This window comes from Lontra canadensis, unplaced genomic scaffold, assembly GCF_010015895.1.
Source record: "Lontra canadensis isolate GAN:19392208 unplaced genomic scaffold, GSC_riverotter_1.0 scaffold199, whole genome shotgun sequence".
NCBI lineage: Eukaryota > Metazoa > Chordata > Mammalia > Carnivora > Mustelidae > Lontra > Lontra canadensis.
The window spans coordinates 1,078,556-1,104,774 of NW_022631193.1; the positions used below are offsets into that span (position 1 = coordinate 1,078,556).

The 26,219-nt window shown below is 45.6% G+C and overlaps 1 protein-coding gene and 1 long non-coding RNA gene across 6 annotated transcripts in view; both read right to left on the minus strand.

The window, feature by feature from the left end:
• Positions 1 to 7,393: 7,393 nt before the first annotated feature.
• Positions 7,394 to 9,227, minus strand: LOC116861488. Its single transcript, XR_004381499.1, has 2 exons — positions 9,033 to 9,227; positions 7,394 to 8,827 (listed from the first exon to the last, which is right to left on the minus strand). It is a non-coding gene; the product is annotated as an uncharacterized LOC116861488 (long non-coding RNA).
• Positions 9,228 to 9,352: 125 nt separating this feature from the next.
• The window catches only part of ZFP62 (ZFP62 zinc finger protein), a 48,893-nt gene continuing 32,026 nt past the window's right edge, over positions 9,353 to 26,219 (minus strand). For 3 of the 5 annotated variants that reach the window (XR_004381495.1, XR_004381496.1, XR_004381494.1), the window contains one exon: positions 10,203 to 15,252. The gene's annotated coding sequence lies outside the window, so the exon portion shown is untranslated. Of the gene's footprint in view, positions 10,183 to 10,202; positions 15,253 to 26,219 lie in introns of those variants that run through there. The other 2 variants (XR_004381497.1, XR_004381498.1) reach the window with 2 other exon arrangements.

A 26,219-nucleotide genomic window follows, 5' to 3' on the forward strand; every position in this document is an offset into this window, starting at 1 on the left:
TCCAGGCCCTCCCTGAATCCACTTCCCTCCTGTGTTCCACACCGCTGGCAGGAACTTAGCAGTGTGGGGTTACTGACTGCTTTCACTCACTAACGTGTTTCTACATGAAACCAGGAATTATGAAGGGTTCCAGACCCCTCCCCAAAAAGGCAGAGTATGCCCTAAAGCCCCCACTCCCACCCCCACCAGGGGCTAAGGAAATAAACCAGTTGCACAGAGGCCTCCACATGCAGAACCTTCCCAACAGCTCTGCAGAGTGTGCATTATCATCCCATTCTACAGAAGGGGGGCCAACTCTATCCAAGGCAGTGTGAATCTCAGGGTAAGTGCCAACTGGCTGAAGGTCACAAGACCTAGTGAGGGGCATGGCCAGGTTTTAGACCCAGGCATTCCTGCACTCCTTCCTTCCTCTTACACACCCTTGAGTGAAAATACACTGAGATGGCTGTGTGTCCAGCATGACAGGTGCACACTGGGGCAGCAGGGAAATTCTGGAAGAAGCAGCTGGAGCCTAGCTCTGAAGGGGCAGAGTGAGAAAAGAGCTGACACCTCACTGAGACTGGACTGTGTGTCTTCAAGGTTTCCAGCTGAGCTGACTTTATGGACCATGGTAAGAAATGCAAGCCCACATTCATATGCTAGCCAATAGCCACTGTCTCTGCACATCTGCCCTCTCTTTATGCTTTCCTTATGAAGGGAGTTGGGGGATGCAGGAGGCCTACACACTCACACTCCACATCAAAGTAAGAAGGAAAACCGTAATTCCTAAAAGTGTAAAGAGTTTGGGAAATACTAGTTTGTAGATCCAAGATATCAGAAGCTAAAATCACCCTCCAGGACAAAGGACATAGGATGCTGAAAAATGGGGCAGACCAGCCCACGAGATGTCACATTCCCACTCTAATAATCCTCCTCTATCCAAGGCAGTTCAGTGAGGACAAGAATGGGGAACTGCTTGTGCATGAGAACTAACACCCAATGACTACTTTGTTGAAATTCCAAGGCTTACAGAAGATCTACAGGTAGAAATTCCCCAGCTACAAAAGGACTGTCCCAAGCAGAAAGAGCCGGGTTAGAGAACTGGTTTGGGCTGAATTCTTGGACGGAAACAAAAGAAAACACTTGGTCTAGGAGGCAAGAAGCCAGGGTGACATGTGCCACACTGACCTGGGAAAAGAGAACCAGGGCTTTTGCTGGAGATTTCATGAGGAGGTGTTATGGGCTGAGGGGGAAGGGGAAGAAGGGCAGAAACAAGGAGCTAGGTGCCTGAATTCTGGGAATGAAACTGAAACTGGAGTGTGCGAAAACGGAAAAAATAGGAAGATCTGATCATAAGATAAGAGAGAATTTAGAAGCGAAAATACTGTATCCTGCCCACCCCCACTACCTCCAAAAGAGGACTGGAGACATAAGGAGAAGGACATGAAAATCTTCCAATTGCCTTCCCATAAACCATACCTAAGATACCCTGAAATTTTTTACAACTTGGAAAGAATTCATGATCTGAACTTAAGGCAGATCTTGGCTAGAAACTATCAGAAGAAGTAAAATCAAAGTTTTAAATCAGCGTTGTGTCTAATTTTCCCTCTCCCATTCTCCCAACATCGATACTCCCCTTGGAGGCCCAGAAACACAGCTCATCAAGATAAAAGAAAAGAGAAAAGATTAATAAAAGGACCAGTGAGCAATGTCTATGAAATGAGACTTTTGGTTAACTACATACAATTCCTTTTGTGTGACACAATGGTATAAATAAATTCAGTTAAAACACATCCACAACTTTTGATTAAGTCTACCACTGCTCCTGGCTAAGTGGTCTGAGATCCTGTACCCCTGTGAGAAGTTACTCCTGTGAGAAGGCCGATGACAGTCTTGAGAAGACTATCTTGAGACAGGGTCAGGCAGAGCACAGGACTAGCACTTTCAGTGAAAATGACAGGGGAGAGGAATTCTGGTTCAATCTAGGGAGGAAATGTCTTACCAGAGAGGCTGTCTGACAGGGCACTAAATTTCCCTCCCTGAAGGTTTGCAGCAGGATCCAGATGGCCCTTATTAGGTCAGATGCTGTAGAAGCAGCCCAGCACTGGGCAGGCAATTACGGTATCTGCCTCTCAACACTGAGGCAAGTCCTTTGTGCTCAGAGCTTCTGTAGCTTCCCCTTACCTACCAAACTAGGGAAATAATCCCTGCTCTCTCTTCCTTACAACAGCGTGGTGACAGAAAAGTGACCCAACTGGACACTTCATGTAACAAAAGCGCCATATATATACAGCACAACTCTGTACACTCGCAGGCCTTCCAGGTAAGATGAGGGCTGCAAAAGGATCCTGGGACCAGAAAGCCCTTGCAAGGACTGGCACTAGGAATGTGGGAACTAGGAATGCCAAGCTGGGGCAGGTGACTTGCCACCCTGAAATCTAGACCTTCTAAAGTAGAACTTTGGCCTGAAAGGTACTGCTCCAAGCCAGCCTCAGACCAGAGAAGAAACAGCTCACCACTGGGGGAAGGCAGGCAAGAAAGGAAGGAGGGTAAAAAAGAAGCTAAGTCATAAATAACGTGATTTTCAGCTTGCAAATGATCTTAGTTATTGTGACAACCCCAATGAATATGAGCTCCAGGTGTTACACAGCTACTGAGAGGCAGAGATGCTAGAAGCCAAGCCTTCTGCCCCATGCCCCCAGGCCACCATACCCTACCACCTATCAAAATTGCCAACATATCTCCTTTCTGTTTGTTGTAACTGAGAAAAGCAGGTATCTCGGCATAAGTAAACTGGGGTTCAAGGAAGGAGCAGGAAGGAGGTGAGACGGTAACTATGAACAGGTCTGTGGGAACAGCCTGCAAAAATAGAAAGGACTAAGAGATGGAAGTCCAAAAACACTGTCATCTTCAAGAGCAGGAGAATACCAGGATATGGCACAGGAAGAAAGGCCCAGAATTTACTCCAAGAAATGGAGCTCCACCTCCTAACCACACACTTGGCCCTCTTTAATCTGCTACCCCAAGAGGCACACTTATCACAAGTGTGGAGAGCCCTAAGGACCAGAATCCCCAACCTAAGCTCTCCTAGGACCTGTGCACCTTTTCCACTACTTGATGATCCCAGGGATTGTTTAACGGCAACAAGATGAGACACATTCAGGGCAGGCTTTTAATTGAGAACATCCAAGGCTTTTGCCAATACACTAATTCAATGAAAGAACAGAACTCCTCAATCAGAGTTTTTTTGTATGTACCAATTACACAAGCATTATCAAGCAATGTCAACAGTACTGTTTTCCACACACACGGCCCTGGACACTTTTCAAGATCTATCCCCCATTTGCTCCCTGTGACAACCTGTGAGGAAGCTCTAAAGCTAGGTACCCCTGTCTTACAGGTGAACAGAACATGACAGATCTTAACTGACATTCCTAGGGTTATACACTAAGAAAGAGCGAGAACGAAAATTCAACTGATCTTAAACCTGTGTTCTGTTCTTCTGTGGTCTGCATAAGGTTTCATGGCCTAAATCTGAAGAGAGACAATTTAGGAAGTTATCCAGACCATCGTCTAACCTCCCCCCAGGCAGTTCCACTCAGTTAGTTCCCCCAAAACACAGCAGCCTGCCTCTGCCTAAGTAACCCACCCTAGAGTCTTATTTAGCCCAAGATGTGTTGACTCGGTGTTGGTCCTTATTGATAGTCTAACCCAGCCTCTCCTCAGAAGCTAAAATTCTCTTCATGTTCTCCTAGGCCTAAACTCTCAAAATGCCACCGCACAGAACATCTTACAACGTACTCCTCCTACCTGGGTAAAGAGAGGCCGGGAACAAGCCTACACTCTAAGAGAGTGAAACAGATGTAAAGCTTCCTGTGTATCCATTGGGGTAAGGGATCTCATCGGGCACTTCCTAAATGGCAGCATCCCCAGATTGGCCCCACTCAACATTTTCTGCCTAAGAGCAGCAAGACACCCACTGGGAAGTGAGACAGGAACCTTACTTACCTTTCTTCTCTCAGCTGCTCCCCTGGAGATCATCAAACCCCCTTCCGGCACTCCATTTCCAAAACTCACAATCCCAAATCGGATACACCAAAACAAAGTGCAGCTTCTTTTCCTTATCCAGGTCCAAAGTCCATGGCTGAGTGGACTCTGAGGGGGAGGAGTCTGGGGGGGGAAGGGGTATGTCCAGGCCCCTCCCCCCCCACGGCAGGGTTCAGTGTCCCTCCTAGGGGTCTGTTACATTCCTTCATTCAGCTGGCTTATTACGCCCAGAGTCTGGTGTGGGGAAGAGCCCGGGTTCTATCCCATCTCTTGCTCAGGGAAGGGAAGTCATTCACTGTGAGGACCGGCCGGTCTGTCTTCTGCTGGGGTTCATGAGAAGAAACAGGCCATAGAACCGGCATGGCCACAAGGCTGGTGTCAGTGTTAACCTGTGGAATATTTAAACATTAGGACACTTTCTATCCTATGCTGTACCCCAACGGATGCCTAAGGCTCCTTACCTAGATTGGATTCCTCTACCGTCAATTGAGACTGTCTTCTAAGACATGGAAAAGAACATCCCTCTCCCTTCTCCCTCTTGTCCTGTTACTGCCACACACTAATCTCCTCCAGCTCCCAAGCTTAGGGAGTTCAGTGTTTTAATCGCCCGGTCAGCGCTCCCAGAATGAACTCAATCCACTCCAGACCCCGACCCGGGCCCCTTCCGCATACATTCTCTGCTACTTTCCCTTCGGCCTCGCCTCTCCCTCGGCTCCCAAAACCGTGGCAGGGCTGGGATTCCTAATCTCGAACTCCCTCCCGGGGCCGCGGAGAGCACTCTGCGGGGAGAGAGGCCCGAGTCCGGCCGGCAGCAGCCTCCCCGCGCTCCAGTTTCTCAGCTGGGAAGCCCATCCCGGTCGCCCCCTCTCTTCTAAGTTTATTCTCACACACACACACACACACACACACATACACACACACACACACACACACACACCGTCGCCCCCTCCCTTCTAAATTTATTCCTAAACACACACACACACACACGCACACACACCCGTCCTTCCTGTAGGGGCGTGGCGTTCACATGGCCCCCCCCTCCATGAGTTTAACTCCTCCCACCCATCTCCTCCGCACCCCATGCTCCGCGCACACCCGGGAAGGGAGTGACACGGCGACCCTCCCTAGACTCTGACCCCCACCCCTCACCCCGCACCCCCTACCGCCCGGACGACCCTCGCCCCGGCGGCTCTGGGTCGTTACCTGGATCCCGGCCGCCTGGTCTCAGCTGGAAGCCGTGGCCCTCCCAGGTCGGAGTCCAGGCCCCAGGCTGGGTCCCAACAGGCGGCCCAGGCCCCACCCCCTCGACCCCCGGCGGCCGGGCCCTCCCCTCGCGCTCCTTCCCCCCCCCACCATCCCCCGCAGCCACTTCCGCCCGTGCTCCGGAAGTGAGTCCGCGGCAACGGCCACCTCCCTTCGTCCCGCCTCATTCTTCCTCCGCACCCCGCTCCCTCCCCCCCCCGCCCGTCACCACCGCCACCACGGGAGCGCGGGACGTGGGTCTGCACTGTTCCCAAGACCGGAGACGAGGTGTGGGCCGGACCGGGTCTGGAAGAGAACTGAGCGTGGGGAGAGAGTACGAGAAGGGGCGGGGCAGAGAGTACGGCGGCGAGCGGGAGCGCGCGTCACCGGGCGCTGCGCGGCGGGAAGAGCGCATGCGCCTCGGCGCCCCGGCGGGTCGCGGGCGTTGACGCTCCGCGGGCGGGACGGGGTGGGACCTGGGCAGGGAGGGGGGAGGATCGCCTTGGCCCCTGGCCCTGCTTGGGTCGCCTAGCAACCGCCCGTCGCCCGGCTGGTGTGGGAGGCCGGGGCGGCTCGGCTCTTGGGCTGCGGGTCTCGCCGGCCCGGCGCGGTTCGGGAAGCTGCGAGGCCCGAGTTAACCTTGCCTGCGCCGGCGGCTCCGGAGCGGCACCCGCGGGAAGTGTCGCTCTGCGCGTCGCTTCTTTTTTCTCGCTGCTTCTGTCGCCCCTGCAGGACGTTTCCTTGGGTCAGAAAAGAGAAAGAAAATGGTAAGAGTGCTCTAAAATGAATGCCCCCCCCCGGCCCCGCGCCCTCAGTGCGCGTTGTACACGCTGTGCGAAGCACTTTGCAAGTATTAATACTGCGGTATTAATTGTATTACTTGGTCACCACCACCACCCGCGAACAGCCGGGAGTCAGCCTGCGGTTACAGGACTGGAGAGCGGTAGAGGCGGCCTCCGACCCAACTCGACTCCGCGCGGCCGCTGCCGCCTTCCGCTTGACACCTCTCTCAGAAGAAACCTGTCCGCTTCTGCAGGGGGCTTGCAAGTCCCAAAATGGCCCTGGTTGCTTTTTTTTTTTTCTTCTTTCTTTCTTTTTGTCCTAAATATATTGGCCTGACTCGCTCAGCTTGAATCAGTAGTAGTAGAGGAGCTACTACTAATTTTTGGAGTTCGTGTGTCATCCCCTAAGGACATGTCCTAGAGTCTTGCCGAGACAGAATGGATTGGCAGCCTCTGTTTTTACCTCCTCTCTGAAAACGCTAGCCTGAGCTTCAGTCTTCTGGCCTGCCTTGTGAGATGTTATGATTTATAAGGATTGTGTGTTTGCTCTTCATTTCATTCCTGGATCAAAGTTCCTAAAACCCTTGAAACTTCCTAAGTGGTAAGAGCACTAGGTGCATCTTCTGTCCTAATGTTTGGTCATTGACTGCGGTTCCATTGGTTCCAAGCTCTTGGTAGCTCTTCATCTGGCTGTTCATCCGTATCCTTTTTTTATATCCTTTAATTAATTGTTGAGTGTAAGTAAGTGTTTTCCTGAGTTCTGTGAGCTGCTCTAGCAAATAATCAAGTCCAAGAGAAGGAAGTCCTGGGAACTGCCAATGTGTAGCCAGGTCAGGCAGAAGTTGTGGGTAACTTGTCATTGGTGTCTGAAGTGTGGTCAGTCTCTAATGGACTGTGGAGTCTGATGCTAGCTGTCTCCAGGTAGATATTGTCTACCTGGATAGTTAAATTGTAGGACAACCAGCTGGTGTCACAGAAAATTGCTCGGTGGGGGGGAGTAAACCCCACATATTTGGTGTCAGAAATTATCAGAAGTGAAGAGTTCTATAAAATAGGAAAGAAGACGTGGAAGGAAAGTCTGGGTTTTTCTAGTACATGCATTGGTCTGACTTGCTAGACTCCAAGCTGAATCCAAGAGGAGCTGTAACTAATTTTTGGAGTTCACTTGTTCTAGAATATGGCCACGACTGTGGATGGATTTGCAGCCCTCGTTTTTTTTCCGTTTTTTAAAACTGGAACCTGGGCTCCAGTCTTCTGGCATATCTTCTGTTCTTGTGATTTCTCCAGATTGCTAGCAGTGACTAACACATATTTTCAGTACTGGGAGTGTAATAATTGCTGAGTCAGGAGTCTTGAAATGATTTATTTGGAAAGATGTCATATTAGAAACATTCTTTAAACAGAACTTATATTGCTGTTACACTCAAACATAACAGGTTCACAAATAAGTTCTTTCTCCAACTCAAACCTACTGCATCCAGCTGTCCTTCTCATGTGAATTAACAGCAACTCCACTTCATTTATTCAGGCCCAAACCTTAAGACTCATCCTCATACACTCCTCTCACATCCTCTACCCAACTGGGAAATTTTGTTGACTGTGCATTCAAACTATATCTAGTATCCAACACCTTAGCATCCCCACAGCAACCTGCATCTGTCACCCAATCAGGTCTCTGCTGTACAACCCCTCCCCCAAAAGCCTAATCTCCATACAACACCCGGAGGGATCCTGGCATTGGTTTCCCTGTTCACTTGGAGTGAAAAGCCAAACTCCTTACAGAGCCCAACACCTAGTAGCTGCCCTGCTTCTCTCTGACCTGCTCTCCCTCTGCTTAGTCTGACTCGGCCACACTGCCTTCATTGGTTTTCCTTGAGCCCACTTCAGGACCTTGGCACTGGTGGCTCCCTCTGCTTAGAAGGCTCTTCCAGATATTTGCCTGACTCAACCCTCACCTCTTTTCAGACGTTTTCTCAAATGTCAGCTCAGTGAGACCTTCCCTGATCAACCCCTGTAACCCTCCTCTTCACTCAGCAGTGCCAGTCTGTCTTCATCAGCTCCGGTTTCTCCATAGCACTCACTTAACCGACATATTTATTATGCTTACTGCTTATTGTCCGTCTGCCCCTACTGCCATATAAATTCCATGAGGGGGGCCGTATTTGGCTATTTGATTCCTTGCTGTCTCCCAAGAGCCTAGCGCTTAGTTGGTGCTCAACAAATATTTGTGGAATAAAGGAACTAATAAATGAACTGGAAAAACTATTTTCATGATAGAGTATTCCCACCCAGGCCTTTCCCACCAGTAGGTACATGATATAGTATATTTTGCATTATGATTTTTTTTCTCACCGTACCATAGATAGACTTCACATTTCTAAATATTCATAATAATGCTTGTTAAAGATACTTAGATTTTTTGCATGCTTGTTCTAATTAGTCAAATGATACAGAGTAGCATCAAGAAAAAATTAATTATCTTCCTCTAATCCCACCCTGCTGAACAGGACCACTTTTAAATTTAGTGGATACCTTTCCAAATACTTGCTAGACACACATATAAACACATAACAAGTACAGATTTCATAGTTCAGAGACAGGTAATGCCAGAATTGTAACTTTACTGTAACTCAAGTCACTTTTAATTCTAGGCCTTATTACCGCTGATGGCAGAAAAACTAAATCTAGTTAATTCAAGGCAAATGCTGGCACTTTATGATTTATTTGTTAATGATCAGCTACAGTTTAATTCCAGTGAATTCAGAACTTATTAATACCTTTGCTTCTATGGGGCGCCTGGGTGGCTCAGAGGGTTAAGCCTTTGCCTTCGGCTCAGGTCATGATCTCAGGGTCCTGGGATCGAGTCCCGCATCGGGCTCTCTGCTCAGCAGGGAGTCTGCTTCCTCCTCTCTCTCTGCCTCTCTGCCTGCTTGAGATCTCTGTCTGTCAAATAAATAAATAAAATCTTTAAAAAAAAAATACCTTTGCTTCTATCCTTTTATTTTCACATAATTACCCAGTTTTTAAAATTATTATAAAGGAAATGGACATTCATTGCAGAAAAACAGTAAACCATAAATAAGCAAATTGAAAAAATTAAAACATCCAGAAATAATCAAATTTTAAAAAAACACCCAGTGATAGTCAATCTAAATATCTTATATCTTAATCTAATCAAATCTTTTTTAAAAAAAGATTTTATTTAGTTATCTCTCAGAAAGAGAGGGAGAGAGGGAGAGCATAAGCAGGGGAAGCTGCAGGTACAAAGAGAAGCAGGCTCCCCTGCTGAGCAAGGAGCCCAGTGTGGGGCTCCATCCCAGGACCTGGGAATCATGATCTGAGCCAAAGGCAGAGGCTTAACTGACTGAGCCATCCAGGTGTCCCAAGTGGAACCTGTTTTTATGTCACTTCTGTGAATTGCCTACTTTTATCTTTTACAGTCATGTTACTCATTTGCTAGGACTCTTTATAGACTATAAAATAAAATACTGTTACTTATGTTGTAAACATTTTCCCAGATTGTTATTTGCCTTTTAAGTCTGTCTCTGGCTCATTTGACATTGCAGGTTTCAACAGCTCTTAGGCCAGAAGTCTGATCTTGCTGCCCATGCTGTGCCTTCAGAATAAATTAATGCTTGGGAGTTGACTAGAGACTTTTGTGTCTGTTTTTGCCCATGTGATATAAGGAGTAAATAAGAAGACAGGACCATAGTCTCCAAAGAAAAGGCCACAGAGTCCCCAGATGAAGAAGGAGGCGTTTGGGGGACCATTTGTGTTTTCTGGAGAGCATTGACACCCAAGTGCCATCCTAGATTTTTGGAAATCTCAATTTTAAATGATCTATTATTCCTCTTAGTTATCCCTATCCATACACACATAATTATCACACGATTATTCTTCTGTGTCAGGTGATGATAGTCCTGACCATGGGCATGTTCTGACTTTGTCTTCTCTTTGGCCTGGTTGGTATTCTTTCCTAAAACACCATCCTCCTAAATGTCTTTCTTAGTGTCTGATGCATTAGTCACCACATCGTTCTCTGAACTCTGCTCCCTTCAGCAAATCCAGCGGGTGAGGGTGGGCTTTTTGGGAACACTGAAGATAGATCTCCCCCAATCCCTTTTTCATGTTCCTTGTGGCCAAAAAAAAAAAAAAAAAAAAAAAAGCAAGAGGGTGGGGAGGGCCGGAGTTTCACTGCGAGTACAGGACTGAAGAGGATGTGACAAGCTCAGACATCACCATAGCTAAGTGTAAAGCTGGACTTCTTACAGACACTAGGATTCCTTATCCTAGTAAAACCCAGGATATTAAGCAGAGACTTGAGATGAAGGTTAGGTAGCAGGTGGAGGACACTGGGGATTGCAGTTCAGTCACGGGATGAAAGCTACTTAAGTACACTTAGAATCCTAATGCTTTCTTCATTTCATTTCACAGTGAAGGATGCACTGATCATATCTGCACTGTACCTGGTCTTTCCTTACTAAATTGTATTGTTATTTTAATTATTTTAATTTTGAGCATCTCTCCCCAAACAGACAGTGAATTTCTTCACTTGATCTTAGCCAAAAGGCTGAGAAGTGATGACAATGAATTTCTTTGGGGCAGAGACCTGTTTCCCTTAAAACACTCCTATATTTCTGTATTTGTTTAATTCAGTGAACATTTACCTGCCAGCTCAGATCCTGGCTCCTCTGATTTCTGTGGTGGAAGATATGGTTTCCTTTTGCAAGGTGCAGGTAAGGAAATGTATCCTTCACCCCTGGCAAGGTATTCATGAGGATCAAATGAAACCAAGACTGTGGGAATGCTTTTAAAACTGCACACAGCAATGTAAATATCTGTGAGGTTTAGAAGTTTACAGATAGCAATCGGAAAGTGCCAGGGTGGTGGTCACGTTGAATTTTCATGGGAGATCACTTCATGCCCTGACCATCTGAGACCAGAGAAAGCCTGAGGGCCGGCCACCTTCCCCTTGGTCCCCTTAGGAAACCACTCCTGTTTCTCACCTGGTCTGTCCCTTTTTCAGGGCTCTCAAAGTATGATTAGGCCATAGTGAAAGCTGGTCTGCTTTCAAACACCTTTCTTTAACAATTACAAGTTCTGACTATCCCTGGGTGGTTTTGTTTTTAAATCTGTGAATTTTCATTTAAACCCAGAGCAGCTTGGGTCAGCATTTCCATAGACCAGCACCATTAGTGAGAGTCATCCAGTTACGTAGTGAGTAAAAAACCTTGGCTCCCGATGCCAGGAGGCTGAGGTTTCCCTGTACTGAGCCTCCACAGGTGGTGGGGATGGCTGGGAGAGAGGAGGAGATGGAGAAGGGAGAAGTCAAAGGACCACAGTCCAAAATAGAAGTGCCTTTGGCCTTCAAGACTTATCAGTCACAGGGAAAGAGGAGACTTATTCTCAAGAAAGAACAGGGAAATTTACAAGTAAAAAACTGAAGACATTTCAGAAGTACTGAAGAAGTGTTTGGAGAGACAAAAAAAATAATCCGAGTAACTCCTGGTTTGGGGTCATGAATGCTTTGCTTCAAGCAGAACCAAGCTCAAATGGGAATATTCCTACTCCTTATAACCTAAGCTGGTTTTGGTGTCAGGGTGCTTGGATTCTAAAGGTCCTGGCTGCAGTGACCAGCTTTCACATACCCCAGCCAAATCCTTCAAAGCTTTTCCTCATACTAGAGCAGTTCAAAGTACTTGGGAGAAAACGATTACAACTCTTACCCCCAAATTATCATTATAACCTTGTCATAATTCCCTTATCTTTTTGAAATGGGTTTTAAACCAGAATAACTATTTCTAATTATTGGAAACATTTTAAATAACTTTTACTAAGAATCTTTATGAGTCATAAAAAGGAAAGGACATACCTAAATCTTTCAAAGGAACATCTTTGATCTTTTGCTAGGTGGGTGTTTCACTGTTTTCCATCCTATTCTGGGACAAAGGTGTCCACATGTGTCTCCACATTCTCCCCCACCCCACCCCCACAATAGGCTACTTGGGAACAATGGAAGAATGTATAAGTTAAAGGCAACCCAACACCCCAGCTAACACTCATTAAGAATCATCTGGAAACTGTTTAAGGAAAAAAAAAAGCCACTGGATTCTGGGAGTTAAATTCTTCCCTGTGCCTCCCAAATGTCTCACTGCAGTGTGGCAATCACCTATGTGTTGTGTCATACACTGATTCATTCCTAGTGCCTGTTAAAGGGCTGGCCTGTTGAGGTGACTGACCCTGCTAAGGAATCAGACCCATTTGAAGTCATGTCTGGAAATATCAGGCTTGCATTCTTGCATTTTCTTTTAAGATTCATTTATTTATTTGAGAGAGAGAACATGCATGAAGAGGAGGGCAGAGGGAGTGGGAGAGAGAATCTCAAGCAGTCTCCACACTGATCATAGAGCCTTATGCAGGCATTGACACGGGGCTGGATCTCATGACCCTGAGATCCAGGGTCTGAGCTGAAACCAGGAGTCGGACACTTAACCCACTGAGCCATCCAGGCACCGCACATGCCTGCATTTAACATGCTTGCTTAAGTGAGCAAATAACAATTGGAATTTCAGCAGAGAATTAGTTGTGTGTGTGTGTGTGTGTATGAAATGGTTCAGATATACTCAGCTACAACCTAGAGTGAGGAGAATATTCCAAGAAAAAAAAATTTCTTTTTCTGGACTTTGACCATCCCTAGAATAGCACATGCACTTCATTCCAGGGAAGAGACCAGGGATCTTTGGTCTGAGGAAGACAGGGACTCCGAATTCATCCCCTTCCCGCAGCCTGGGTTCTACTTTGTCCTTCTCTTTCCCCAGAACAATCTTCACAAGTCTTTTATTACCAACTCAAATGCCACTCCCTCCCTGAGGGGAGAGACAGAATGTTGAGGATTGAATTAGATCAGTTTTGAGAAAATGAGGAAAGAAACATAACCTAGTGAATGAGTCAGGACTTTGGGCTAAAATCTGTGTGAAATTTATAGATTCCAGTAAACCAAATCCCTAAAAGGAGATACAGCCAGAGTCCCATAGATACATAGTTTCTAAAATGTAGAAACTGGGTTGCAAATTGTACAAGTCTGAACCCAGAGGACAAAGTTTGTAAGGCAATGGAAAATAGCATAGGCATTCCAAGAACAATATATTGCTTCTGTGTATAAAACGTAAGGAAGTGAAACCTGTAATGTATGTATGGGAAAGCCTGGGCGAAGGCCTGCAGAGACACAGGACGGCACTCTGGGGCCTGTGCACTTGAGAGCCTGTTGCCTTGGGTTTATACGCCAGCTCTACCATAGAGTGCTGTGCCGTGGGCAAATTCTTAACCTCGGTGCCTAAATTTCCCCACCTGCCAAGTGGGAAATGAGAAATTGCCACCTCATGGTATTCTTAGGAAGAGTGGAAGGGTTGCCAGCAACAGTGCCTTGCACAGCGTGAATACAGTATCTTGTTATTTTATTCTATAAAACTTGAACAATCTTAATATTTTTTGGAATAAGTAAGCAAACTTTGGGGAAAATCTGATCAAATCCTCTGATTCCACAAATGATGAAACACTGTCATTTTATGACCTTTACAAATCACGTCAAATGCATTTTATTATCTATGTTTAGGGTCATCCTGAAATGGCTTTTTAATGTATTCAGATCTTGACCTGCGCTATGATTCTTGAATGCAGGAACTTGTGTCTTCACCTTGTGTGACCCTAACAGTGTTAGGCACAAACAGCAGAACTTAATAAATATCTATGAGGGGTTTTGTTTTGTTTTTTTTTTTAAATAAAGAATTTCAAACTTATCCCAGTGGCAGCCATTTAGACAGTTAAAAAGGGGAGAGAAGGCCCTGGAAGAAACTTTGGCCTAGGCAACAAGTCCTGATGGATCTCAGCAATCAGGAGGGAGGCGTGTTTCCTAAAAAAGTCTGATGGAAGGGACAGCACGAATCATGGCCCATACCTTTCAACTGCCCCTCTCCATCCACCTGCAGCAGACTCTGCTACACGTACTAATTCCACAAATGTGGAGCCCCTGTCCTTGTGCCGTCACTGCCTCCTGAAGAAGCACAGTAACTACCTTACAACCCAATCCAAGCCATGAAGGGAGGCCCTTGAAGGCCCCCAAGCTCAGAACTCAGACTCAAAGCCTTCACCAGGAGGTGAGATTTATTCTTGCAATTAACCAAACGGGAAGGGAATGGCCAGAACAACCCAAACAGCACACAGGGAGAGAAGATCCCAGCACTTCGGACAATGACTGATTGTCTTGGGGTGGCATGGGGTGGACAATGAGAGGAAAAACCAAGTCCAAAGATCCTAATTCTGAGGGGATGAAGAGGCTTGGCCTGTATGGACAGATAGTGCGTTTTGAAGCCAAGGCAAGGCTTTTCTTTGAGATACATAGACTTGGAAGCAGAAGGAGGCTGGGGATGTCTGCCGGGAGGCGTGGAGCAGGACGCAATTCCCTGTCCACCTTGCAGGCTCTCCCTCATGAAGAGGATCACTTATGGAGATTGCTGTAAGGAGAGACTGTGATTCTGTGAAACAGCTAGATAGGGCTGGTGACTCACCTTTGGCATCCCTGAGGTTTGGATGCCAAGCTTCCAAGAGGATCTGAAGGCCAAGTGGACACAGCAGGAGCAGGGTTTGTACCATCTTGCCTATCAATGCCAAGTCTAAGAGGGCGACCACCAGATGGGAGAACCCTGAAGGGGGCTGTGGGCCATGTAGCCAGCAGTTAAAACTGAGGAAAGCAGAAGGAGGCTAAGCCAAAATGTCCCCCCCTCCCAAGAGCAGTGCCTACATCCTGTCCAGTCTAGATCTATCCTTAAGACTTAAGATGTTCAAAGTAAAAGGAAACAGGGTGTGCGGCCAACTGGGTTGTCAGATACAATACAAAACACCCAGTTAAATTTGAACTTCAGATAAACAAGGAATTATTGTTAATGCATGAGACATACACTAAAAAAATGTTTATCTGCAATTCAAACATAACTGGCATCTTGGTTTTGTTGGCTTGCTTCACTTTGCCAAATCTGGCAATCCAAGTGATGTGCCAACATGGTAAGCGAATCTGAACATTTTTGAAGATGGAATTAAACAAGTAGTGGCAGCTTCTACACTGAGTCTTCCAGGCTCCAGAGTTTAGTTATTGATTCTGAGATGACCGTACCTTCTCCATGCACTGAGCCTCTCTTCCTTCTGGGAGCTGTGGGACAAAAAGAGAAAATAAATATTTGACACAGGCAGGTTTGATTGGCCAGCCAAAGCAATAAGCAGTGACAGCTTAGGGATTTCACACAGCCGGTCTTACAGTACGTGAATACAGGGATGCCGGCATTTGGGGAAAAGGAGGGGATAGAGTAGAGTAGGTCGAGGGGAGGGGATCAGACTGTTTTACCTGTACTATGTCTCATGAAACTTTGCATCTTTGAGTGGCTGTGTGTATACACTGCTAACAATATTTCTTACTGTAGTTGGGGTCCAAAATATTTGGAAACCACTGACAAGAGGTTGGTGCTTGCAGGGCAGTATGAAAACTGTTGGATCAACAGGCAGAATGAGTTTGCTTCACACTCATAGGGGAGGGTGAGCTTTGCCTTGATTTAGAACAATCACCTTCAGGAACCACCTTCCCTTTTCACAGAATCTGCAGTCCCTTGCCTATATGGATGGCCAATGCTTCATTTAAAGTGGAGTTCCTAGTTTTGTCATTTTGTTCATTTTGCTGCAATCGCTTACTAGAAACATACACTGGGATCCAGAATTGTTGCACCCAATTTTAGCAATAAATAGACTAATTAAACATACCATATAAATATAACAAATAATGTGGGACTAAATGCACTGTCCAAATGGCCTTTAAAATTTTTTTTATTTCTTCCTCTAAAAGGAAGGTTTTTCAACTTTAAAATCGTTGGAGCTTACGTGGCTTAATTCGTCAGAACTATCCCAAATGGTTTTGTAAGAGTCACTATTTCTCTCATGCAGTGAACATATGATGCTTTTACTGAGGAAGAGGCAGAAAAAAATGTTTACCGTCTCACTTTGTACTTTAAGAGATGTCTATAACATTAGCTCTTGATTCAGGAATTATAAATAAAGCTGTTTTATCTTCCAATGTTACTGAAACACTGTGTCCTGTGATGTTTTCATCTTTATTGTTCCAGGGATTTCATTTTTATTTTGCACTTATTTTTTGTAAGAAATAGCTTATTAATCCTAAGCCTAAATATTTACTCTCCCACACCAATTGCTCTGATCTCTAGCATTTCTGCAGATTTTGCTTTTATGCATGGATTGAAATGGGTTTGCTGTGTGTTTTTTTTTTTTAAGTGAACAATAGCAGATACACCTGGATCTGAAATTAATCCCAACACACAGGAACACCATAATTTTGAAAGGCATATGGAGGCTTGAAGCCTCAGTGTCCTTTGCTGTAAAATGGGCATAGTAAAAATACCTATGTTGTAGAGCTGTGGTGGGATTTCTATGAGAGAATGTGAAATCTGGTGTGGCAGAGACAATGCTCTACGATTCACCAAATTCCATTTCTGTTTCCTCTTCATGAAGAATGAGACACATTTTCAACCTCTGTTGTATTGGTTTGGGGCCATGTGACTGGGCTCTGGCGTGACTACTCAGCCTGGCTACCACGGGGGACATCTGTTCCAAGACACGTGGCTATAAGACATGGTGGATGTCCTACCATACACAGGACTTTATGTGAGCAAGAAACCAAACTTTATTTGTAAAGATTTGAGGATTTGTTACTACAACATTGCCTGGCCTATCCTGACTAATACACTTGACATATATATGTAGTAAACAGTTAATGAATTTTAGTATTTAACTTAAATCTGTGAACAGTATGAAACAATTTCTTGCATATATGTTACGAAAAGAAAAAAATCTAGACAAAGAACAGTGTGTAGTGTTCTGCATTTTGTGTAATAAGGAAGGGGAAATTAAACTGTATATTTGACCCTTGAACAACATAGTTTGAACTGTGTGGGTCCACTTATACAGTACAGTACTGTACTGTAAATGTATTTTCTTAATAACCTTTCCTCTAGCTTACTTTATTATAAGAACACAGTATATAATACTTACTATAGTAAGGTAATTAAGTGTTAAGGGAGTCAAAAGTTGCACATGGATTTTCGACTGCATGGGAAGTTGGTACCCCTAACCCTCATGTTCTTCAAGAGTCAACTCTAGCTCCGTATTTGCTGATTTTTGCAAAAAGAAATACAGTAAAGGAGAAACCAGGAACTAATGAAAATGAAATAGTGGAGAGGATGCTCAATGGGAGAGGGCTTCTCTGATTAAATATGTTGATACAATGTTCATTTTTGAACCATGTATTTTATATACTCAAAAAAAGTTAATCATAAAGAAAAGGCATTAAACCTGGACCTTAAACAAATGACCTCACTCTATATAAAAGTAGTTACTAAACCAACAATGAAAGACAAAGTTATTTTGGTAACTTGAGCACACTACTCTGACTATACCTACATTAATAGTATTGGGAACCAAGAATTTCCAATATCAAGGGAAAAATAAAATATAAAAAGTATTTTAAGAAAAGTATTGTTTAATAAAACCAAAAACAATATGAACTCATGCTACTTCATATATATATATGTATATATTTAAGTATATATGTGTATGTGTACGTATATGTATATATATATACTTAAATATATACATATATATATGAAGTAGCATGAGTGTATATATGTATGTGTCTATATATATACACATATATTCCCAGTTGTGTTCCTGAAAAACCTAGAAGTGACAACCTAGTATAGTAACAGTGGGTACCACTAGCCCCCATACCTTGCAACTCCTGATGTAACAAGTGATTCAGGCACGAATAAACAATGGGTACTAAAACCAGTGCATAAAAAGTAGTTGGGCAATAGGCTAGTCCTAGGGGGGCAAACTATCATTCCGCAGCATTGCTAGTTTCAAAGAGAAAGATGTTCCTTTTGGTATTGAATCCAATATTTGCCCATTCCCCACGGATGTGTCTGGCCCTGTCTGCCGGCCTGCCTCTCAGGACCCACTTGCCCTGATGAGGTCCCAGTGATGGTTGTAAAGCTCCAGACTCCATCTTGTCACCTCTCCTCCTACAATAACAGGTATCTCTGCCTCTGGCAAGGCTGTCATTACACTGGAAAGCTCTACAGAAGCTCCCACACCCAAGTCAAACACAGTGGGACCCACAGAATCCTGACTTTCCCAGGGGCTGCCCAGAGGTACTGGTAACACAATCTGGAAGTACAGGGGCATTTACACACTGTGGGCTTTTTGCCAGAAAACAGCTCCACCCATATGAAACGGTGCCCAGAGCACCTCCAGAGATGCCCCACATGACCAAGTGGGGCTGTGTACGAAACCATGGTCAGCTTGGCAACAAACTATGTTGCATTCATTTTCCCTTTTTTGCTGCTTTAATTCTTTTCTCCCACCTTTGTTGCAGTCATAGGATTGCACCTGTCATCAAACATTAGCATGTGAACTTTCCCTCAGTCTCCATGGGAGTTTCTCAGTCACTTTGTCAAATAAGGCATTACCCTCTGTCTGCATCACTATGAGTGGAAAAACCCAATGCGTGAACATTCTGAGATGCCTCTGTGGTATTCCTGGAAAAAAAAAGTTTAAACCTAATTGAGAGTCTCCAGATCTAACTTCCATTTTAAGGACAATACAGGCTTGAAAGCAAATGTTAAAGAGCACCATCCAGATACAATCAGACGGATGAAGAATGTGTGACTTTCTGTGAGTTATTTGGTCTGGATTCTTGAAAAATCAGCCTCATAGGTCAAAACCAAACAGAAGTTAAGGTGGAGAAAATTTTCCAGATTAACCTCCAGATGGAATCCTTAAACCTTGACTAGATCATAGCGAATTGCATAGACATCTCTAGGAGACAATGGGGGAAATTTAAGCATGGCTTGGATATGAGTTATGATTGTAGAATGATTGTTAATTTGCTTAGACGTGATAGTGGCAATGGGGTTATTTAGGAGGTTGCCCTTGTTTTGAGGAGATTCGTGCTGAAGTATTTAGAGATCATAAAGGTCCAGATTAATAATTTGTTCTCAAAACTGGTGTATTTAGGTATGTTGGGAGGGGGGAGAGAAGGAAAAAAAAGAAGTATGGTAAAACATTAACAACCACTGAATCTAGATGGAAGGCATTTGTGGTTCTAGTCTTTTAACATTTTTAAGTGTTTTTAAATTGTCACACCAAAAGGTAGGAAGTTATTAAATCCCCCCCCAAAAAAACACAACAAACAAAGCCTAGATAAAATTCAGGATATGTTTGTAACTGAAGAAATGCTTTAAGCTATGTTTTATTTTCCTCAGTTTCAAATAAGCAGCTAATACTAATACAGGGACGAATTCATCTACCTCTAAACTGCTAGAGGTTCACCACGAAACTGCTGTGCTTTCAAAAGCTTTTCACCTCCTGCATATTTCTAACAGTGTCCTGGGTAGAAAAATATTTAATGCCAATCCTGTATACTCAAGTTCTTGGCAGAATAGTCAATAAGTAATACGGAGAGCTGCCTCCTTCAAAAGGCTGCATTTATCACGCAAGTTGTGAGTGCTGAGGAGCCAGGGCACCGTGGAGAAATGCTCTTTTAGAGGTAAAGTTTGATCCCGCAGAAGCAGCAGCTGTCTCCCCACACATTGCTAAACCTGTATGGGATGCAGACCGGAGTGGCCGCTTTCTCCCCAGCCATACTAGCAACAGATGGACACTGATTAACCATTTAATATGCTGAAGCACATTTATTTCAGGCTGCCATTGTTAGCACCACCTCTCAACTCACAGAGAAAACTCTTCCCAAACTTTTTTTAGTTAGTGGGACCATCTTATTTGTTAAGGCAAACAGTTTTCCATTATCATCACTCTCCCACGCAGAACCTGCCCTTCATTTCCAAGATGCCTCTGGACAGAGGGGCTCCTGGTCTGCTCTCACCATTCCACTTGGCCCAGGTCAGCCCATCTCCAGGGCTTCCATCCACAATACAGTCTCAGGAAAGGGCTCCCCTCATGTTATATTCATGCACATTACACTGGCTCGGCCATCCTCTGATGCCTAAAGGAGCCCTCCACAAGTTGGATGGTCCTGCTCTGTCCAGAAAGGACCCCTGTCTTACCCACGGAATTCTCATGCTACACCAGTGTTAAGATTTTATTTACTTATTTGAGAGAGACAGAGAGAACCCAGAGGGAGAGGGAGAAACAGACTCTCCACTAAGCAGGGAGCCTGATGCAGGACTTGAACCCATGATACCAGGACCTGAGCTGAAGGTAGATGCTTAACTGACTGAACCACCCAGGTGCCTGCATTCTTTCCATCTTTAACAGTAGAACTCCTCAGTGAAGGCTGAACTTGTGGGCACTACATGAAGTTTCTGTTGCGTAGCAAGCAACCCCAAATCTCAGTGACTTCCCCCCCACCAAAAGCCGTTTATTTTTCTTGCAGTTTAACAGAGGCAGCTCTGCTTCAGGCCATGAACAGATTTAGGGGGGCTCCGCTTGTCTTGAGCTCTGGACCCCCTAGCTCTCTGGGGCAGGCTCTTCTCATGGAGGGTGGCAGCTGTGCCGGTGGGGTGGGGAGGAACACGAGAGGCCACTTAAGGCCTCAGCTCAGAACTGACACATTGTCACTTCTGTCCACATTCCCCTGGCCGGAACAGAACATCAGTGGAGTAGGGAAGTACTCCCCGCCTTGGGGAACCTTGCCAAGGGCAGGGAGGGGAGGAACAAGGGCAGGCGCATGACACCTTCAGCCTCAGCCTCTCTTGTAGCTTGATGTGTGCCTGCAACTCAGTCCTGGCCCAAGGGGAGCAATGTGCGCAATGTCTAGGCCTTGCACTTGGAGGCACTGGGCATGCCAGGACTTTCCCCTGCCCATCGGCTGAGGACATGGTGGGCTGCAGCCAACCCCGGGCACAGAGGCAGATGGCACAGCTGTCCTCACCAGTCCTACCTCTGGACTGTGGACTGTTGTATGGATGTCATTTACATTGGTGGATTTTTGCATCCCCTTTCTGGCTTCTGAGAACCCTAGCTAGCTTGCACAGTGCTCATTCATTCACTCAGCGAGGATTTACTGAGTGACTTCTTTGCGACAGCCATTGCTCTAGGTCTGGGAGGAAGGGAGTGTGAACAAAAACAAGGTTGGTCTGTCTGCATCTTGGCCATGCAGGTGGTCACACAAACCCACACACGTGATAAAACTGCACAGAACTAAATGACACACACACACACACACACACACACACACACACACGAATACAAGTAAAACTGAGGACCTCCGTACAAGATCTTGGTGTTGTACCAATATCGACATCCTAGTAGTGATATTACATTAGAGTTTTGCAAGAAGTCATTGCTCCGGAGACACTAGGTAAAAGGATCTCTGTGTTCTTGCAACTGCTTGTGACTCTAATGATCACAAGATAAGAAGTTAGAAGCAAAAACATTTGGACTCTGGTCTCTTTGCACTTACAGTCTCAAATGGTGTCAAGAGAAAATCCGGAGAGACTTACTTGATATGAATATTTTATTGAGCCAGAAAACAAGCTACTGGTGAACAGGAAGACTTCGACCGAAAGTGGTTATAGCTGGCTCCCAGCAACTGATAGAGCATGAGGAAATACATTGTTTCTCTTGCGATTGATTACTAGGAACTGATAGTCCTTCTAGGGTAGAAAAGCAACGGAAGTTTAAGTGTGTGTACGCTATAGATTATGCTGACATGAAGAAAGCTTAATTTTTTTTATGACTTTCTTCTTTTTTAAGATTTTTTTTAAAGATTTTATTTATTTATTTGAAAGACAGAGATCACAAGTAGGCAGGGAGGCAGACAGAGAAAGAGGAGGAAGCAGGCTTCCTGCTGAGCAGAGAGCCCGATGCGGGGCTCGATCCCAGGACCCTGAGATCATGACCTGAGCTGAAGACAGAGGCTTTAACCCACTTTAACCCACTGAGCCACCCAGGCGCCCCGAAAGCTTAATTTTGATTATGGTCAGAATCAGCATTATCAAAAAATCGTGACAGTTTTAGGTTTCAATTACATGACTAAGAGTGTTTGGGCTAGGGGTATATTCAAACTGTGGCCTCTACCTTGGTCTTTCTTTAACCATGGGAATCGGAAGATTCAAAAAATCAAAATGTTGGGGTGCCTGGGTGGCCCCTTTGGTTCAGCATCTGACTCTTAGTTTCGGCTTAAGTCATGATCCCAGGGTGATGAGATCAAGCCCCACAGCAGGCTCCGCACTAGGCGTGAAGTTTGCTTGAGATTCTCTCTCTCCCCCTCACCTCTCCCGACATGAGCACACTCACTGTTACTCTCTAAAAAAAAAAAAAAAAAAAAAAAAAAAGAAAGGAAGAAAAGAAAAATAAGTGAAAAAGTCCCTGATGACAACTTTTGCCTGGCAACAGCCCAGCTCCAACCATCCAGAAGACAGCAGCGCCCTGAATTCTGCAAAGCCATTACATAAAAGGAACTCAGGACAGAGCTGCCAGGCAGGAATGCTCACTTTGGACTGGGAAGCGAGAGAGATTTAAAGTTCTTTGTTCCTTAAATAGGGTGTCCATATAACATCACCCACACGGAGACACCTGTGAAAATAATCACAGGGAGCAGGCTGTGTAAACAGATCTGTCGGTTTTACAAACATTGTGTCATTGACTCTCCATGTTCCCGCAGCCTAGCTTCCTCTAACCAACAGAGACTAATGGATGTTGCCTTTGTCAGCCCAGACTAGCCTAGGAAGAGAAAACCAGTAAACCCCAAATCTCAGTTGAGTTAATGTGCTTAAAGGGTTATTTCTTGCTCATACAAAGTCTAATATGGTGCTGGTGTTCCTGTTCCTTCTTCTCGTCAACTCTTTTTGAGCATGAACTCACCAGGTCGCGGGAACAGGGGAAGAGAGAGCTGGAGGATTACAGAAATTTTGGGGGGCCACGCCAGGAAGTAGTTTACATCATACCATCCACCCTTCCTTGACCAGAACCCAGTCACAACATCACCCCTAACTGCAAAGGAGACTGGGAAAAGCCATCCTCCTACGAGCCCAGGAAGAGGCACTCCTTCACGCATGTGTGATTACAGACTGGGAGAGGACACCAGTCTGACCTCAGCCTCATTACACAGCTCACGACCCCATGTGCCGTTCACAGAGAAACCGCTGAAGATGCCGGACAGTCGTTCAGTACAGCCTAGAGCCTCGAACCCACCTCACTCTCTCTCTGGGGCTTTCGGTTTGTGATGTACTGGCATTCATCTCCAAGAACACTGTTTCCTCCAAAATCTGCAGGCAGGAGACGCAAGGACTAGCTCTGATGCTGTGGTTGAAGTCTGTAGCCCAAAGCTGAAAGAATTCCTCTTGTCTCAAAGGACGTCCATCTGTCTGGTGTACGCATGCCTTCAATTAATTGGAGGAGGATCACCCCCATTATGGAGGGCAATCTGCTTTAGTCCACCAATTTAAATGTTAATCTCTTATCCAGAAATACCCTCACAGAAACATCCAGAAGGATGTTTGACTGCATACCTGGGCACCATGGCCAGCGAAAATGACACACGAATTTCAGCACATCCTCTAAGGCCAGCTCTTAATACTTTATGTTTCTTGTCTAAAGTGGAGGAAAGGGGACAAAGGGTCATGGCTGGGTCCAAATCCCTAATCTTACTCTGAACTCCAGTCTCATTTTTAAAAATATTTATTTTTAAATCAGAGAGAGAGAGAGAGAGAGAGAGAAAATGCAGGACTCCATCCCAGGACCCTGGGATCATGACCTGAGCCTAAGGCAGAGGCAGAGGCATAACCAGCCACCCAGGTGTCCTCTCCAGTATCATTTGTAAAATGTGAATAAGAATGTTTACCTTGAGTAATTCTGTAATGATAAGATGTTGTGTCTGTGAGACACCTAGACCTATGACTGACTCCTAAAGGATGGCAATCATTAAGATTTCAACTTGAAAAGAAAGTCCACTGAACATTTTAGGATTCTTTTCACAGCTGCTTCTTACTTCTAGGTGACTCTTAACTTTTTTCCATTTTCCCTCTGAGGTTTAGCCGCGTCTCAGCAGGAAGCTCCCTGCTCTCCTGCGGTGTCACCATCCCCTGGTATTCAAGTCACCATCACTCAGCTATGTCCTACTTTTCCATGAGCCATCAATGAAGACCCATGTAATGTCACATGTTTGAACAACTTACGTAGGCACTCCAGAGAAAATCCAAAGGGGAAAGAGAAGTGAGGAAGAATTGTCTTATAAATAAATTGAAAAGGCAGGAGCTGGCAGGAAATGATGCAAGAAGAAAAGGAAATAGAAATCAGCTTTTCGGGGCACCTGGGTGGCTCAGTGGGTTAAAGCCTCTGCCTTCAGCTGGGGTCATGATCCCAGGGTCCTGGGATTGAGCCCCATGTCAGGCTCTCTGCTCAGCAGGGAACCTGCTTCCCCCCACCCCGACCCCACCGCCTACCTCTCTGCCTACTTGTGATCTCTGTCAAATAAATAAATAAAATCTTAAAAAAAAAAAAAAGAAATCAGCTTTTCTACTAATTTCCTTTGCGTTCTTACACCATTTCGGAAATTAGCATCTACGGGATGACTGACTGGATGAACCGACTCTGATCTTCTCATTCAACAAACCTGCAGACTTCTTTATTGGGGTGGAGTCGAGGAAGGTTTAAACCTGGGCCAAAGCCACATGGGGAACCTAATAAGCGAAATGGTCTTCCATACGTCAAGCATGTAGAACTTACCAAACTCCTCCTTTGAGGAGCCTTGGTCCTCTGGTTTTGCTGAGAGGCTGAGTGAGCCACTTTCCCAAAAGACCCAGACACATGGGCTTTAACGAGACGGGCCTCTGTTTCTCTTTCAGGTGATAGTATAGTGGGGTCGGGAGGTCAGAGCAATGGTTGCTCTACTCTATGAGGTCACTAGGCAATGAGGGTGACATCTTGGGCTTCACATTATCAATACGTGATATCTACCTGTGGGTGCAAGATGCCACTCCAGCTGTCCCCTTCCCCAGCCAGGTGGAAGAAGGCAGAGGAAGCAGAGTGCTAAGAGCTTTCTTTTCAGGGAATCACTGAGAGCGGCCTTTTTACTTCTGCTCACACCCCATTGGCCAGAAGCCTGAGGGAAGCCAGACGGGTGCCCTGCCAACACTCTGCTGGGTGGGGTCTGATTGCTCAGTGGAAGAAGGTGAGACTGGGTGCCTTGGAGGAGCCAGTAGTTCCTGCCACAACTGGTTCTTTGGAGGTGATTCAGTTCCCCCTGGAGAGTCTGTTAGACCCCACAAGCAACCCCTCAATTTCCCACTCTACAAAAGAGGATCTACTTTTATTTGTTTGGGAACATTATCTAAATTTGTATCAGGAAAAAAAAAAAAGGCGTTTCTACACGTAAACAAGTTTGAAGACCATTTTAGGGATTAATGTGCCGAGGAGGAAAAAGAGGATCAAGTCAATGAGAGGCTGAGTTACCCCTCAGAGCTGGTCTGATGAGCAGAACCCGAGGTAAGGGGGTAAGAATCCGCCGAGAGCAAGCCATACGTCCTCACACATGAAGCTTTTGCCACCCAATCCCTCTCCCACACTCATACCAAATGGTTCCCAGTCTCAGGAGAAGCTAAGAATCCCAACATTGAAAAATCCCAACTTTCTCTGAATGTAGTCACCAGGAGTGGCGAGCAGAATCAGGGAAGTAGAAAGATACCCATGCAGGCTTGGGCTATCTGGATTTGCTAACTGGTACTTATGGAAGCTAGGCTCCTACCCTCTTACAGAGACTGGGAGACTGGGAGACTGGGACCTTGTCCTCACATGTTGGCTGGAGTACACTAAATTCTTCTGGCAGCTCAAAGCTTTTCCACGCAGGAACTTCTGGGGGCCAGAGTAGACCTCCCAGGGACATGGCCTTGACCTGTTAGAAACTATGCAAGTGTTTGTTCCAGTCTTTTCATGCAGGGTTTGGACAAAGTGATGACGTGCCAAGAGCTCTTCTGCTGGGCTCACAGCCCAGCCCACTTCCACATCTGGGATCTTTGTGGGCTGGCCCCAGAACAGCACAGCCCTTAGCACAGGGAGACTGAATCATACCCAGGGCGTCTCTGCTCGCAGCCCCAC